Raw genomic sequence first — 16063 nt, forward strand, 5'->3', positions numbered from 1 at the left:
ATATCCAGCCAATGTCTGGGAAGTAGGGCTTTGGTATGTGTAGTGGATTCTCTGGAAAATAAATACCTAAATGGCAAATGCCCCTCTTTCTTCTTCTTTCTCTTAGTTTTATTGCTAAGTACAATGTTATTTGGTATGGAAGATCTCCTTGGTCAGCTTGAGTCAGCTGTCCTGTCTTTGTCCTCTCCCAGCCTCTTGCCCACCCCCAGCCTACTGGTCTTTAAGGGTGTGGGGGGATGTTGGAGAGACAGCCTTGATGCTGTGGGAGCAGTGCTCAGGAGTAGCCAAAACACTCATGTGTGACACTGACACCTTTCTAGCTACAGGTAAAAAGCACAGCACTGAGAACTGCTGTGTGAAGGTTGACTCCATCCCAGCCACACTCAACACAATCTTCATGCCTTATTTCATACCATTTGCATCATGCTTATGTCCCACATAATTCAATACAATTATACATACTTTGTCCTTTTGTATTTAAATCTCATTACTGAAATCTCTTCTTAGCAACACAGCTTATGCTACATTATTTAAATTATCTTTATACTCAATGTACAGATTTATTCATTCTCATTACCCTGGGTCCCTTACCAGATACTTATTATTCTCCCTTTCCATGGGCCTCCTCTGCTCCTCCAAATGTTTATAAATACAGACTATGTTTTGGGCCCAGCTGCCATCATTTTACACCTTTGTACATTCTTTGGGAGCTTGAGAGACATCTCTCTTGCCTCCTGTGCTGTTTATCTCTGTCAGTGCACTCAGGTGCTCCAGGAAGGGCACTGCTGCAGGTCTGTGCTGGAATCCTGTCAGCTGCAGAAAGTCTTTTCATACTTCAGCCTCCTGTGTACTCACCAAAATCTGCTATGTTTTTCATCTGCTTAAACCCCATTGTAAATATCCATTACTTTAGTACTCTCAATTAGTTTTCTTACAGAAATGCTGTAGAAATAATTTATTTCCAATGTAGCATATCAGGCAATAATGACTTGGGAACATCAGAACAAGAAAACAACAAGCAAATGCAACAGGGTGGTTTTGCATACCATATGAATTTGAGAAGGGGGTTGCTTATCCCTGTGGGCTATTATTACAATGGTAAAAAGGGTTTCCTTTTCTAAATTATTTTTCAGTTCCTCCAAAATCTCACACCATATGCGGAAGCTGTTACATGTCATGCAGATCACTCCCTCCTTGAAATCTGAAGATCAAAGTCTTTGCATTGGACTCTTAGCATGTTCCCTCAGTATAGCTCTAGATAATGATGAAAGCTTCCTGTTGAAGGCACAGCCTGCAGATGCAGGGCATGATATGGAAGTGTGTTTGAGCAGAGTATGTGTTATAGAGATGTGCTCTGAATGAGAGCCATGTTTGCACTCATACCTGTGAAGAGTTCCAGTGATATCTGAAGTTTGTCCCTGATGGAAGGTGTCTGCCCTCACACCTAAGGCTACACACCTTAGCCTTTGGCTACACAGCTAAGCCTTCATGTGTGAGCAGCATTTTTAAATTTCTACATTTTTAAATGTAGAAATGAAACACACTAATGAAAAAATAGAAAAGTAAAAAGGATTGAGAATTTTTAGCATAAATCCTGTCTCACTGTGGCAATGGGCACTGTGAAGGGAGTGAAGAAAGAATCAACATATTAGGAACATGATTTAGTGAGCACCAAACCACGAGTGGTTCATTGAATAACTGACTACTTAATGATCTCCCTCTCCTGCTGCCCGAGAGAGCAAACTGTGAGCTGAAACTGCACGCTGACAATCTGTAATGAATCTGTAGCTGCTGTGCAAGCAGTGCCAGCTGTCTAGCACCGTGTGCCACTCGCATTGTCCGCACATTGGCATTGCCACCGCAGCAGGGGTTTCGTGCCAATACACAGCAGCGTTTAACAACCATGGCCACTCGATGTCACTGTTGCCATTCAAATCCGTACTTGAGAAGACTTCAGCTGTGTTTTGATATTCGCGAGGATGTGAATGTGGCATTTCAGATGAGCAGCTTGACACATTTTGGCAAACTGCTGTTTAAATAATCAGCTTTATTAAACACACTCGAGGACAGATTTTTCTTCTGTGTGTTCCTCAAGTACTTGTAGAACTAAAGTATAAAAAATGTTGTGATCTACATTTCTTATTTTTCATAGAATCCCTTTAAAATATACACAGGCTAATTTAAGGTGCCATCTGTATTACAAATCTATGGGTAGAAGCTTTTACATGTCAGTATATTTTTAGTGACTATTCTTCATACACAAGCACATTCCAAGAGATCTTTCGGTCTTTTAATTTTTTATAGAGATGTTTATTTGATGCAGTTTTAAGTATTCATGTACATTTTGTATTGCTAGAGAAGAACACATGACTTTTTGGTAGAGCAACTGGATAAAATTATTATCATCTTTGGTAATTATTTGCCATAAATTTCTATTAATGATTGTATTAGAGTTAAAAGATATGAAAAATATTTTAAAATAATCTCTCAGATATTATTTCTCTCCTAGTATATTATCTAATTTGCATTTGAAAGGAAAATCAAAGTAAATGCTGATCAGCTTTTGCATTAGTTGATCAAATTCTGGGTTTCTTAACTTCAGGTCAGTACAGAGGGTTTAAGAGGGCAAGAAAGAGATTAAAGAGAAGTCTCTTTCAGTGTACTCATGAATTTCAGCCTGGGGAGGAAGTGCCAGAAAGACTGAGCCATTTAGGTATGACTGTCTAAATCCCTGAAGAACTTTACAAAGAGTGAAGAAATTTCAGACCTTCATACATTTCTCTGAGTCAGGTATTTCTTTTATGGCTTCTACAGAAAATGCATGAAGTCTTGAAGACTAGACACGTGTTGACACATATGATTCACTCTTAGCATAGCTTGAGCCCCTGGGAACCTTATTTATCTGTATTAAATTGCTCTGTATTAAATTGTCCTTCCCTTCCCCTTGGTGCCAAAGCTTATATGAGAGAGTTTGTGCTGCCTTTGCCAAAGAAGCTCTATCCTGAAGAGGGGATATTTTTATGTATGTTTTCTGTCTTGATCAGTGACAGAACAGCTTGGAAGCCACAAAGTCTTGCAAAACAAGGATAACCACCAAGGGAAAGGTACTAAGTTCTGTGGCAGTTTGATGAAACACATCTTGAAGGATATCTTGGAAATAAATCTTTAATTGCATTCCTTAAAAAATTTTTATTAAGAAAAAATGCTGAACTTTCTAGACATCTGAAAGTGTGCGTTTAAGGCAGGTGTTCAAACTATGAATGTACTGCTCTGACTATTTTTATCAGTAACAGAAGTTTTAATACTGTTAATAAATGCTTTCAAAAATAAGGTTTGAAGTTCCCTCCATACCTTTTGTTAGTAAAGATGGAAAAACAGAGTGCAATTTGGAAGTACATAACTTGAGACATCTCATTTAAATTATTGAAAATAAAATTTAAAAAACCCAAAACACCTTACAAAAAGCCAATACTTCCCTGCTGAAGTGTTCCTGTTGCCTCTGTAGCAGACATAAAGATTCAAGTTAAAGGACAGCAAAACAGAAATAAGCAGCCTTGGGGTTAGTGAATTTCTCATCTTTGTCATTGGTTTATCTTATATTCTCACAGAGTTTAAACTCTAGGAAGTGTTTCTTAAAGAGGGTATTTTATTTTGCCATACTATGAAAATCTAACCTTTTAAGGCCAAGAAGATAACTTTTCATAGCTTGTCTTTTCCAGATGAGCACTCAGTTTAATTGAGGGACTTGTTCTTTTGGAAAAAAAATATTAAAAAATTTAAGAATTGCATAGCCTTATATCTGAAATGTGTTTTCTCTTCTTGATTTTGATAAAAGCATTGTTGAATAAAGATCACAAAGAAGTTTCCAAAATCCTGTGGCCTACCTGTGCTGAAAGAAGATTTTTTTGGGGGGACTTAATTAATGAAGGAAGCTGCTGAATCTCCTGCATCAAAAAACAGTGCAGGTGAGGGCATTCTACAAATAAAACTTCACCACCATAAGATGACAGCTAATACAATATTTGGCTTGGTGGCAATTTTCTGTCAGTCATTTTTCATGTGCTTGCATTAGACTTTTCATGTGCTTTCATTGCATCAATTGGGTAAAATATTCTGATTTATTTAAGCTTGGCATCCATTGGAAGTGCTGCCTGCAGCACCACCACCTGAGCCTTGACAGCAGACAGAAACAATAAAACAGCTGGAGGAGCAGGAAAAGGATATGTTGCATGAACTTGGGCATTACTCAAGAGACACAAGTTGTAGACTTGTCACTGACAGGTGTTTCAGAGCATTGATGAAGCCCCTTGGCCCAGAGGAGGTCAGTTAATGTTGCTCTGTAATGCCATTCTAGCTGGGTATACTCACAATGTCTCTGTGTGTTGGTGTTTCTCAGTGTTTGTGTGCTCTTTCCAGAAGGTTTGTCTTTGTTTTTAGGACTATAGTGTTCTGATTTTCCAAGGAGCAGGAAGTGAGTTTTGCTTTTCTTTCTGTTGACTCCTTGAGGGTCTCAAATGTCTGTTATTTGAGTACTCATTGAAAGCCTTGTGTTCCTTCTAAGAAGTCTTTAAAGCTTTAGAATATTTCAGTTGGAAATGACTTAGAAGGATCATCTAGTTCAAATGCCTGCGACAGCAAATGCCAGCACAGTTTGCCCATAGAAAGGCTTGGATATGTAGGCATGTCACAGCACTGAAAAGCAGGGAGATCTCTTTCTTTATAGTCATCACTTGCACTTATATGCTGTTTTAATAAACCCTAAAGCTCTTTAATTGACTGTCAATAGTTTCTGTGAGAACAGGAGTAGAAGCAGCAATTTGTAAAATAAATTATCAGATTCAGTTTTCATTTTTATCTGAGGCTTTCCCCAGTATATGATCAACCATAAGGGCTGCGTGTGTGGTGGGTTTTTTGGGTTTGTTTTGGATTTTTGTTTGTTTGGTTTTGATTTTTGGGTTTGTTTTTGTTTTTGTTTGTAGTTTTGGCTCCTATTTTCTTCTCATTCAATGTACTGAATAAGTCTAAGCAAGGGGCACATCAAAGTCACCGGCAGTTTTAAGAATTTTACTTTTCAGCAAAGTCCCATTCTCTTAAGTATCCAATGATTTTCTTTTTCTTTTCTTGTAGAGTCTGATATGTGAATAACCTAAACAAATATAGATGTGTCTTCATCTAAACAAGTTAGACTCCTTTTATGGTCTCATTAGAGAAATCACCACCTCTGAATCCAGTTATCTCAATCTAAAATAGATGCCTAGGACATGTGCTTTCAAAGTGCAATTTCTGCATTTTCCTGATACCGGTACAGAGGTAAATTAAATCTGTTGTTAAGCAATGCCAATTCAGACAATTTATGTCTGAATTGGGAGGGATGTTTGGTTCGTGAAATAATTCAACCTGCATTGAACTATAACTGTTGTTTCCACAGCCAGTGTAAACTGCTGCTCTTGCTTTTGGTAAACTGAATTTTTGGAGACTGGGTTCTCTTCCTAATTGTTAATGTAGAAGGGCTTGCTAAATTTTAAAATAGCCCACTGACAACCGGCTAGTACTGTTGATTCCTAATGTCTTAGCAGTATCTGGAAGATCTGTAGCCTGGCTTCCAAAGACACATTTTCCAGGGCCCTGTATTGTATTTCCAATGAAATACAGCAGTGGCTTTGCTGTGGCAGCAACTCTATAAAAAAGGGGATTGTGTTGTTCCCTGCTGTTCTGGAAGCAGTTGATTAGCAATTATGATTGCTAATGTCCTTGATTGATGAATAAAAAAATATTGTTTGAAATTTGTCTGAAGTATGAAAAAATAACTCATTTCTCCAGTTAAATCTTGTGAGACATTTCAATGGTTGCCTGAAATGCTGCTTCCATTTAACAATGTAAGAATGTAGGATGGATGTATCTGGCATTAATCTGAGCTATGGTTTCCAGTCTGTCTCAGGATGCTTTGTGACAACTCTACCATTAATGCACTTTGCCATCAGCAAAGTGCTGAGTAAGCTTATGCTGCATCAGTATTGTTACACACTATTCCACATCTGTCAGGCAGAAGGACATAACTAAGCTACTGACAGAATGCTCAGGCAAGCAGCTTTTTACAAGTGAAGCACTCATGATGATTTAGTGAGGAGTTATATTCCTTGCTTTGAAACTCTAGCTCTGCACATAAAAATCACATTTAAATTATGCCATACTCCTCCAGGCGAACATCAGAATACCCCTTTGGAGCCAATTTTTAAACGAGATCTCAATTTTTTTCTTTATCCTGTATGTCAATAAAGCAGCAGAATTCCTTGAATATTACAGGTTAGTGCTATTGTGAGTTTAAATTATGGATCAACTGTTTTGGAAACCATGTCTGACCTGTTTTTAAAGACATTGTTAATAGAAATAGATGAAAGTTTACTATTTTTGATAAAAAATTACAATGCAGGGCAACTTCCCTTAATATATAATTTTATTAGGTAGCAGATTTTCCAAGAAACCATGAAAGGTTTGATCATGAAAATCAGTTAGACTTTCCTTCACTGCAAAGAAAATGTCTCTATCTGTAACAGAGACTCTCTTCCAGTGATTTTATAGCACCAAAAACATTAATGCCCTGGCACTAGGCCCTCAAAAGTACTCTATGAAATGGTTCTTTTGGGAATCATGTCTATGCTAATTGTATAATAAATTCAGGAGTATTTTTAGGAGCTGCTATAACAAGCAGTTATTGCCATGACAGCATGTTCTTAAGTATTTTTAAAATTTACAGATTTTAAAATTATTAATGATTTCTTATTATCTCTTCAGCAATCAAATGGTCTTAAGAGGGTCAAATAAATCTGTACAGAGGCTAAACTGGTATATAGCATATGTGTAGAATCTGGAGATGTACATTTTTCAGTTCAGAAGCTATGGAAAGCAATCTTTCTGTTTGCATGCAAAAGCATTTTAAAATAAAAACTCATTATACTCATGATCACAGTACTATGATGTTCATATATCACAGAACATGAGTTAGAAAGGACCCCCAAGGACTGTCAAATCCAACTCTTAAGTGAACGGCCCATATATAAAATAATGCTTTGGCAAAGTGTGAAAGTGTGTCATGTAACCCAAGATACCTGAAGGCAGAACACGTTCATGTAATAAAACTAAAGAAATGAAAGACTGGGGAAGACTTTTTTTTTTTCCCTCCCCCAGTAACATGGAGGCAGGTGTCACAGGCAGGGAGGTGTGGCACTTGTCTGATTGCCGCTTTGGGTGCAGGGAAAGGCTGGCGGCTTGGGCAGAGCGCCGTGCCGGGTGCAGGCCCCGCTGCCGCCTGCCAGCGCATCCCGATCCGTCAGCAAAGCAGCGGAGCCAGCACTCGATATCCCGGTGCCGAGGCTGCCAGCAGCCAGCACGGGCACGTTCCCGGCCTGGCAGCTGCGGCTGCTGCAGCGGGAGGCAGCGCTGGGCCGCCGGCCCTGCGCAGGGACAGTCCCGGCCGGCAGCGTCTCCCCGCCGCGCTCGGGCTGAGCGAGCGCTGTCCGTCCGCAACGCTGCGGAGCCAGAGTGACACCTCGGGAGTGCAGGTACCCGCAGGACGGAGAAAGGCAATCGAGAAGGTTTTGAGACAGCCGTGAGCTCCATTATAAAGTAAACTTTGTAGGTAGTGCGATTAAAAATACAGATTCACTCTTTTGTTGACATTTTATACTTCATAGATACTGCTACACTGTTATGAGATTAAGGTTAAATACATCCTGGCAGAAAATTTTTTGTGATTGATTAAAACTGGTATACCTAGCTTTATAGATAACATCTTTTATTAAAATAAGATTTAGCAATTACAGCTTCAAGTTGTTAGTGTTCATAACAGAAAAAAAAACTGTAAGCAAAGCATACAGACACAGATCTGCATACATATTCCTTCTCAGAAGATACTGCAAAAAGTACACGTAAGCGAAAAAGTCTTACAGATAACATTTTAATCAATATTGAAATACATGTGCTGCGTAAAAACATTAGAAAGTGAACTTCTTCTGCCTTTGCCTTGTCACTGGATAACACCGTGGAGGGTCACAGATACAGTCATCTCCTGCACATGAACCTGACCATTTGCCACTAGGAGAGCCCATGAAGTGATCCTGGGCTAATTGGAACTAAAGCACTGCTTAAACTGTCCTTTTGGGAAAACCTGGTCTACTAAAACAGAATCTTCTTCATGCTACCAACTCCTATTTTGTTTTGGCTTTGAAGAAAACATTGCCTTGTTCAATTTTAAATGCTAGCATCATCTGTACTTCAAATAAATTGGGACAATACTCAGTCTCTCAATATTTTTGTGAAATACTTTGACCTCTTTATCACAAATTATTTTTTCCGTGGGCTTTGTATTTTTACTCACATCTCCATGCTTTAAGAACAGTCCTGTGGAATTTTCATTAACTCATCAAATATTACAATTTATTGCAATGTTTTCACACTGCACAATGTTTCTTCTGATTTATATTTTGTTGACTCAGCTGCACATGCTACATGTCAGACATATTTTTTAATTGTTGCTCTGAACCATGGATACCTAGGAAAGCTGATCACATATGCTTTCATAATTTAGTGTCACTTTCAAGGTATTTGCACTTTGGTTTAAATCCAGCATTTCATAAATGTGTTTTTCTTATTTATATCAAACTTCAGTTCAAATGCTTGTACGCAGATGAACACATGTTTGATCAGAATTATCACAAGACCACTAAAATTGCAAGAGCAATTAGCAAAAAGCTAGTGAATATATCCCTCTCACTTTGGTGGCTTCTTTTATAGCATTGTATTAAAAAGAAGCATTTAGGGACACTCTGAAGAAGGAAAAGGATCACTTAATTATATGGTGCTCTTTTATTGAGGGGTTCCAGTATTGTAAAAGAAAATTTGGTTCCAGTATTGTAAAAGAAAAAGCTTTACATACATGCAAATGTAGGCAAAAAAGGATTTGTGCTCTGAGAAGTACAACTGCTCTAGCAATTAATTTAAAAATCTGTGTACACTCTCTGTGCTTTTCTCACATGTATTTGCTACAGATGATTCTAGAGGAAAATGCAACCTAAATTATAACTCCTTCTAACTTAAAAAATCAGTTTAGATATACATCCACAAATTGAATAATAAAGTTAAAAATACAAGTCCGTGAAAGGTATTATCAAAAAAGTGAGAAATTAAAGCAAAAAAATTAAGCTAATAGATGTTGGGCATGCTGGGGCCTTTTGCTTTGCTATTATATATTTTTCCACAATACATCATGGCAGAGAAAATGCAGTATGTATTCAGAGCAACAGAGCAAGGAGTAAAGGCCTTGCCATGCTTTTTCTGAAAATGATGGGATTTCTGCCTGACTGGTAGTCATGCTGTGAAGCTTAATTAAAGTTTATGAAGCACATCAAGATCTTTGGATAAGAGACATGGTACTATGAACTTGGTAATTTGTTCTTTCCAGCACTAAATGGTGGAAGACTAAAATACAAATGTTTTGATCTTGACATGCCACCTTCGGTTTAGTTAGAATTAATTCTGCATATGAATTTAACCACAAGGAAATACAGAGAGGCTTGTAATTTTTGGCTTTATTACCATGTAAGAGTATTTGTAGTGGTCTGAAATATTGTAGTAACCTTCTCTATGAGTTTAAAATATTAATAGTTCTCTTACCCCCTTCAAAGTTTTTCCTTGAAATAAATAATCAGTATCATTATACAAAATTCCTATCACACTAAAGCAACTTCTCAAATGTAGTTCTACAGTCATTTTAAATATTGCCATTTTTTTTTTCTGGATATATTTTCAAAGGCTTGTGCTGCAGGAAAATTGTAAGAATTTCACATGGCCATGTTTGTTCATATATTTATGAACAAATCATACAACTCAGAGTGTAAGCAAGTAGTCCCACATACATTAATCTGGCTGTGCAATCTCAGCAAATGACAAAAAGTTTTATGTGTTCAAGAATCCTGCGGCTGGGCATTAATTTTATATGACTCATTCCTTATGCAAACTTATAAATTCTTAGTCTTGGAAGTCACCATCTTCAACGAAGTTCATGTTTCATTATTGGCTTTGTGGGGAAAAAAATCACGTGGTTTTTTTTTTTGTGGGGGAAAAAACATGTGAATAAGGCAACATGGATAGGGCTGAAATCAGTAATCTCTTGATCTACTATACCTGATGCCATCATTATATTAGAGTCCATGATCATGGAAATGCAACTTACAAACTTCTTTTGGTGATGTATTGACTCAGGAAGAAATTATATTAGTGAAAATCAAGCAAAAAAACAATAAATAGTAGGAAGTTGAATTATCATTGTAGTCTTCTTACTTGTAGTTTTCTTACTTATTTAACTATGATAATTTTAGTGTTTGTCTTGATGAGAATTTTACTGTTTTATCTTTGTGGTGATGTAAGTCAACCTTCTACCTTTTCCTTAAGTTCTCCAATATTTCATGTTCACGTATTATTTTCACACTAATAAGGTTTTCCATTAATGTGTTGGTGTAGCTGTCCAACCCTTTTCAGTTTTGCTGTATCTTCCCTTGGTTCCATCTAAAGTCAGCAAATAGAGAGTGTCCACTCAAGTGGGACTCAGAACAGATGCCTGATGAAGCTGCCTTAGGTTAGGCAAAGTAAATTGTGCTCTTAATTACAAATTTATTTCCTCCCTAGACCTTGCTCTGTTAGCAGATCTCACCCTCAGAACTTCTCTCCCAGTGACAGAACCTCAAGGTGAGGTTCCATATTATATTACTATTCCTAAGTAATATAAATCAGATGCTCATCTAACTACACTCATGCATCTCAGCTGAGACTGTGGCCTTCCATCTTTATTCTCATGGTCTCTTCTTTCTTTTTCCTTCAGAATCAATAAATGAGCTTCTGCTTTGCTTAGCAAGTGCACTTTCTGTAAGTCATTAAGACTAATCAAGGTGTAAATCAAAATCTGAATGACCACATTAAAACAATGGCCAAAGATCTTAAAAAAATTCCACAGTCCTGGAAAAAGTATCAGAGTGTACTTTCATATGCCAGGAAATAGAGTATATTGAAGATACACCACTACCACCATCATCACAACAACAACAGAGAAAAAAAAGGATAAAGAGCTCATCAGTGACAAATCTGATGCTTCTGATCAAGCTTCTAGGTGAATCTTTTGATCTCTTATTTTGTACTGTGCCTTAATTTAACATTTTCCCTAAAGCTTTGCTTGTTTCAGTGTTTTTGTCTTACCCTTTCAAGAATCCTTAGGATCAATGATGCCATTAGTTCTACATTTGTTTTCGTTCTCTTACTTTATTGTGTTTTCTTCCCAGCATTTGTCTTCTTAGATTATTTGCCATTTCCAGCACTTGTGTTATTTTACTATCTGTCGTTTGTTAGGCAACTTATATTTCCAGTACTTGTCATTTCCCTTTACATTTAATTTCAATATTTGTGACATGACTTTTTTTTTCTTCCCATGACTCATAACTCATTTGCTCCCGGTGCTTCTCCAAATGGCTGCAGGATAGAGGCATAGATAATGTGGAAGCTTGGAAAGTCCAGAGAGGTGGCTCTCATAATTATACATCTTCTTCATTTTCACTGAAGGGCAGAAGAGAACAGAATAATTCAATACATTAGACAAGACAGCTTTCTTACTTTGACTAGAATTAAATTATTGGCATTGGACAACTACATTGGAGTAGTTATTGATACATTTCTCAGTCATGTCAGAAATATCTAGTAAGAATTTGATACCTGAATATGCTCAGTACTGATTTTCAAAATTATTAAAGAAAGGACAAATTTGTAAATGCTTTCTTCATTGTGCATGTTTCCACATAGACTTCAGCTAAAGTATAGAAAATTTTCTGTTTGTTTGAGAAAGAAAATGGGGAGAACCTTATATATAAATAACTTTTGAGGGTATTACTCTACATGGCGTTGCTTCAAGGACATGTTTGACAAAGCCTCATAAATGTTGTATGTTCTTATGAATTTGCAGTTAAACCCCAAAAGAAAAAACATGGCAAGAGAGATTTTACAATGAAAAATAGCTAAATGAGTATCTTATAAAAATACTTAGTTTATATAGTAAAATGAGTATCTTATAAAAATACTTAGTTTATATATATAAAAATACTTAGTTTTTATCTAGTATTTTCTTAAACACCTACTATATATTTGAGAGGTAGAGGCAGAACAAGGACTATCTTAGTGAGTAGAATGAAGATGCAGCCACCAACCCCAGTGCTGTTAAGGATACAATCTCCTGGAGGATACATGCAGTAAACAACTGTGCACCCCTCAAACAAAGCAGGAGATGGGGTTTGGATGCTCAAGGGTGGTCTGTGCAGGATTTCAGCTCCTCAGCTAACCACTGTGCTGGTTTCACTTTAGTGGTGTTTGATTTCAGTCTCAGGGAGGAGATGTCTGACAGTTCAAGCCATCAGCCCACTGCTACATCTGCTGGCACTGTGGACTGCTTCTATAGACTGCTCAGCTGTCCTTAATTCTTTTCCCTGTTGCAGTCTTTTCCTTTCTTTTGTTCACTTTGGAATAGAAAGTGAGCAGTGATCCCCTCCTCCTGCATCAGGTGATCTAGTTCCATTGCCTTTTAAATCACTTACATTTGCTCTCTCTCCATTTGAACCATGTATTCTGACATCAAGACACATGAGCAAGCCTGCAGTTCTTGGGAGGATATATGCTTGGATTCTGGAACATCTGCTTTTTTCTGTCTTTCCTTAGAAGTAAAAATGCCAAGATGCTGGGCTCCATACTTAGTTTCATTTTGATTGTTTCCTTCATGTCCAGAAAATTTTCTAGGTACCAGTAGATGTCACTGCAGTCAAAAGAAACTTGGCAGGGGGTTTTCATTATGAATAAAATTGCTTTCTTAACAAAATACAAATGGTGCAACATTGTTATTACTAGTACTACTCCAACATTTTTTATTTGGCAGATCAAATCCTTGAAGGGATGATGAGCTATGAGGATGATGCCTCAAGAAGAAATTCAGGATTTAGGTCTAGGTTATTAACTTATTCTGAAAGTCAAGTGGTTAGAAATTTCTCAGTAAAATGTGTTTTCATTGGGAAAAAAAAAAGAAAGTGATTCATTGAAATAGTTTGTTGAAGTGTGATGCTCTAATAAAAAAGTTGTAAAAAAAATCCATCATGATTTGTCTAGTGTACAGTAGAGATTTTTCAACATTGGGAAAGGAGATCCAAGGCCAAAATACTTCAAACTGCTTTGTTTATGGATACAATTTATAATACAGAGTACTGGATGATCTATGTAATTCTCTTTTCCTTATAGACAGCACTTGAACCCCTCCGGAGAAAAGGAGAAAACTCAACATAGGTGAGGTGAAAGAGCATCTTTCCCTTCATCTCTAATTGGGATACCTTCAGAAGGAAGAACAATTTTTAGTAAAGGATAATGCCACAGGTAAGGCTGAGATCAATGTGTTTATGTTTTTTTTGCAGTTCTGTCAATGAATATTTATTTAGTATGGAGAACTACTTACCTTGATGCTACATTTTTCTCAAAATTAGGATAATACCTACCTCAAGAAATCCATGAACATGAATGCATTAATTCCTTAAAAAAAATATGAGTTCTCAAAGGATTGCACAAGTGCAAAGCAGTATTGATTTTGCCACTCCTGTGGTACAAACAGTTGTGTTAAACTCAGTAAAAACATCTTTTCTATCTTCCATGGTGATTTTTTGGTGCAGATTTGATGGTTTGAGGCCTGTGTAGATATTATACATTGAGTTGGCATTAGGACATTTCAAAGTTCCCAGTAAAAAGACAATCCATACTATATAATATGTCAACAACTAGCACCCTAGAAATCTAGAGCTCTGTTAAAGTCTCTGCTCTGTCCAAGTATGTTAGAGGATTGAATTTCTTTCTTTTTTTTTCTTTCTTTCTTTTTCTTTCTTTCTTTCTTTCTTTCTTTCTTTCTTTCTTTCTTTCTTTCTTTCTTTCTTTCTTTCTTTCTTTCTTTCTTCCTTCCTTTCTTCCTTCCTTCCTTCCTTCCTTCCTTCCTTCCTTCCTTCCTTCCTTCCTTCCTTCCTTCCTTCCTTCCTTCCTTCCTTCCTTCCTTCCTTCCTTCCTTCCTTCCTTCCTTCCTTCCTTCCTTCCTTCCTTCCTTCCTTCCTTCCTTCCTTCCTTCCTTCCTTCCTTCCTTCCTTCCTTCCTTCCTTCCTTCCTTCCTTCCTTCCTTCCTTCCTTCCTTCCTTCCTTCCTTCCTTCCTTCCTTCCTTTTTCTTTTTCTTTTTCTTTTTCTTTTTCTTTTTCTTTTTCTTTTTCTTTTTCTTTTTCTTTTTCTTTTTCTTTTTCTTTTTCTTTTTCTTTTTCTTTTTCTTTTTCTTTTTCTTTTTCTTTTTCTTTTTCTTTTTCTTTTTCCTTCCTTCTCTGTGTCTTTGTTTCTTTCTCTCTCTTTCTTTCCCTCCTCTTCCCTGAAATGGTCGATTTTAGTCAAATGCCTGAATCATGGTTCTGAGTAAATCTCTGTTCCTCAGTCATTCCTGTGGGAGATACTACACTTCACATGGATGACTGCATTATCTGCTTGGAGAGAGCATATGGATAGATGACTTAATAGTACAGAAAACAGAAAACCTGCTGAGTATGTGGGTGTGTGAGTTTCAGATCCATGAGCTGACATACGCAAGGCATGAACGCCATAGCTGGATTTTACCCCCGAGTGCCTGTCTGAAACTCTTTTAAGGTCAGTGAACATCTGTCTTCTGTCTGAATTGGAGGAGTCCAGCTTTGTCCTTTAGAAGTAGAGTGAGTACTTCTCAGTAATACCTTTCTATTTGGACACATCAATAGTTTCTGACTAACAATTATTTAATCAAAAAATTATCTGCCAGCTTTACTTCAAACAAGCCTAATTTTACAATAGAAATGCTCAGTGGTAGAACATATAGGGAGTGATTTGCTGAACAGAAAGTACATGTGTTTAACTGATTCTCTCTGTTGCCCAATATCATCTAGGTTAAAAGTTCTTGCTGTGTGGGCTGAGGGTCATCATGGAATCACATTAAACATTAAAACCAAAGCATGCATCACTTTTGCCTGACAGTGTATTTTCATGTGCAGCAGGCACTTTCCTCTAGGGACCTGCTTTTCAGCTAGAGGAAATGAACCATACCCTTGCAGCAGAGAAATTGCTGAGTGAAAAGGGATATGCTCCCTGGACAGAGATGTGGCTTTGCTGGCAGTACTTTACTGTGGTACATGCCTCATGATGCAATGGTGTAAGAATATAGTCACAGAGGTCTGCTTTACAGACCAACGTGAAGCATGGAGCAGTTTGGGGTTTCATACAGGAGAATATTTGAGTACTTTTTAAATGTAAATAGTATTTGTAGTAGCTGTGAAATTATACTATTGTCAGGCCTTGGGCTAATAGAGGAAAAAGCGCAATACAAAATATACCCAGTCATGGCAAAAGTGAAAAAAAAAAAAGATGTTACTGCAGAGAGCAGTAGATGTAAAAAACTGATACAGTGCTTATGGTCAGATTTTGCTGAAACACCTGCCAAGGTGTTGGTGTTGGAAGGTGTTGGAAAAGCGCTGGAACTGCAGAAACTGTAGTTGGCTCTGTACCATCTCCTGTCTTCTCAGCAGAAGGAATCTCTGCTCTTGCCAATACAAAATAAGTCCTGCACTGATTCTGATACAAAACAGCACTACTGAATAACAATTAAGTTCACTTAAAAACCCAACTCAAAGCAACTGATTGAGCATTTTACCTGGAAGCTGTTCCATGATTGCTTGAACTCATCAGAAAACTTCCACAGAAGTTCAGCAGGTGTTCAATCAGTTCCTTAGCAGAAAGGGAGAAATGACTCTGTTTTATGGGCTACTGTAAAATCAGAGCCAAAGAATGTAGGAGCTATTGGGTCATAATACCTTATTAATAGTATATATGTAATTGAAGGAGGCTGAGAATGTAGTGTCACAAATGTGAGTTCCCTAAAGATACAGCTGGGTAGACACATCCATAGACTTTATGCTAGGTGTTCTAGTTTGGATAAGGAGC

General features: G+C 37.3%; 1 long non-coding RNA gene across 1 annotated transcript; it reads left to right on the plus strand.

Moving 5' to 3' along the window:
* Positions 1–7379: 7379 nt before the first annotated feature.
* LOC118695537 (uncharacterized) lies at positions 7380–14727 on the plus strand. The gene is made up of 3 exons (XR_004981540.2): positions 7380–7559; positions 13318–13449; positions 14662–14727. It is a non-coding gene; the product is annotated as an uncharacterized LOC118695537 (long non-coding RNA).
* The last annotated feature ends 1336 nt before the right edge of the window (positions 14728–16063 follow it).

The sequence above is a fragment of the Molothrus ater genome, chromosome 1, assembly GCF_012460135.2.
Source record: "Molothrus ater isolate BHLD 08-10-18 breed brown headed cowbird chromosome 1, BPBGC_Mater_1.1, whole genome shotgun sequence".
NCBI classification, from domain to species: domain Eukaryota; kingdom Metazoa; phylum Chordata; class Aves; order Passeriformes; family Icteridae; genus Molothrus; species Molothrus ater.